The following is a 2,235-nucleotide window of genomic DNA, read 5'->3' on the forward strand; positions in this document are numbered from 1 at the left end:
CTCAAACACCATGATGGACCATAAGCAGCTTCTTCATTCATTTAAAAATAAGGAAAGAAAACAGTGACACGCAACACAAAACAAATCATAATACACAAAGTGTTTAGTAATGGCTACACAGAAGTTGTTTACTGAGATTGACAGTGTTGTAATCAATGTAGTTTAGGTCCCTCCTCCATTGGTATCTTAAATAACCATAGGTCAAAATGAGCAACCCCTGCCCCTTCCTCACTCTCTCTCTCTCTCTCTCTCTCTCTCTCTCTCTCTCTCTCTCTCTCTCTCTCTCTCTCTCTTTCACACACACACACACACACACACACACACACACACACACACACACACACACACACACACACACAAAACTGCCATGTTAAAGTGTCCATTAACATTCATAGTTACTTTCTTCCTACTAATTTTTTTCCTTTCCCCCTTCATCTTTCTTTACTTGGTGTCATGAACTAAAGAGTGAGAGAAAAGCCTATGAATAAATAACGCATACAAAGCTGAATTTCATTTTTTGATTACCTTTCAGATGATATAATCTCATTACATTTACTTTGAAATGTTAAATTTTTTATTCAACTTTTCTCATTCAAATTATCAGAATACCTTAGCGTAAATGTTTCACTTACTTCTGCTAAAACGTCTTATACATTCCAGGTCTGGTTCTCAGTTGCTGGTTGCTACCTTTTTTCTGCAGTTTTCTGGTCATTACTGACATATAAAAGCCACTGTAGAAGCATTATACAAGAAACTCTAAAATTCATACTTGTTGGCTATGGAAATCTAGCACAGTCTTCATCACAGAAGTTCTTTGCTGCAGCATGTGCTATTTTCTCTCTTGTTATTGTCACCATTTTTCAGGTGAGTCACATACTATTAATGAAACAGTCTTTATAACACCTTCACTTTAACATCTTGTTTTAATGAGAATCCAACAGCGAAATTTATTTACTTATTTATTTTCAGTAAAGAAGAATATCTTATTCCATATGTATTTTGTGATAATGTGCATCCTGAATAGTCATCCTTTGTAAATGTCAGCAAAAAGTGCCCAACAGGGTACTATTTGAACTTGGGTACTAACGCCATAGGTCTTGTAATGTAGAACTGATATTATGACCAAAGCACATTGCCAGCTTTTACACCACAAATGCAGCATCCACTAAAAATGAAACTGGTGTCAAATGAACTATGTGCATGATTTGCATATGAATAGCTTTTCAGTGCAATCACACAAATTAGATGGGAGTAACACCATCTATATTCTTTCTATAATGAAAGATTATGCAAGGAGTTTCTCATTCAGAAATCACATTTGAATGTTGGCTATTTGGCAGCAGCAGGAGAAACATCTTCCAGCATGAGTTGGAATTTGTTGCAGTAGGATCATAGGCTCTTGAAGCTGTGGTTTCTACAACATTTTCAGATTTGGTACCATGTGGAACAGATGTGCTCAGTGACTGAGCTCATTTAAAGTTGAGAAATATGCAAGAATCAGTAGCTAATAATGTGTTTGTTGCAGAAATATATTTCAACTACAGTGTGACTATCATTAGTATTAAAACATATAAGAATACATTACAATAAGGCATAAACCATCAAACACATTAGAGATTGCTAATAATAGCTTAGATACACTGACTACTAACCTACTATTGATATAAACAGGCCCAGGCAATAGTTGCATTACCTGCCAAGAAATGACTGCTAATCAGACACACACACAGTGCATGAAGTATCAGTGAGCATGCTGTCCTTTGTGTAGAATGGGGAAGGCAAGCAATCTATCGGAGTTTGACCAAGGGTAGATTGTGATGGCCCAGAGGCTCAGCATAAACATTTTGGAAACTTCATGACTTATTGTATGTTTGAGGAGTGTCTTGGTGGGAGTCTTCAACAATACCTACTGTGTGAATGATGGATGTATGGAAAGCAGATGGAAGTCCTAAGTCTGTAAATAGTGGAAGTTTAATTTTAAATCTTGTATATGATTTGACTGTTCTTAACTGAGGATCATTGAAATGAATAATTTACTTTAATTTTTGAGAATACTTGATTGTAATAGCCAAGTAACTAGCTATTGTGTGAATTATGGATTTACTGAAAGCAGATGTAAGTATTAAACCTGTAAATATTATAAGTTTAATTTTACATCCTGTACATAATTTTACTGATTATTGACTGGGGATCATTAAAATTAATTAAACTCAAGTTTTTCTAATTACATTTTTG

Source organism: Schistocerca gregaria, chromosome 8 (assembly GCF_023897955.1).
Source record: "Schistocerca gregaria isolate iqSchGreg1 chromosome 8, iqSchGreg1.2, whole genome shotgun sequence".
Taxonomy (NCBI): domain Eukaryota; kingdom Metazoa; phylum Arthropoda; class Insecta; order Orthoptera; family Acrididae; genus Schistocerca; species Schistocerca gregaria.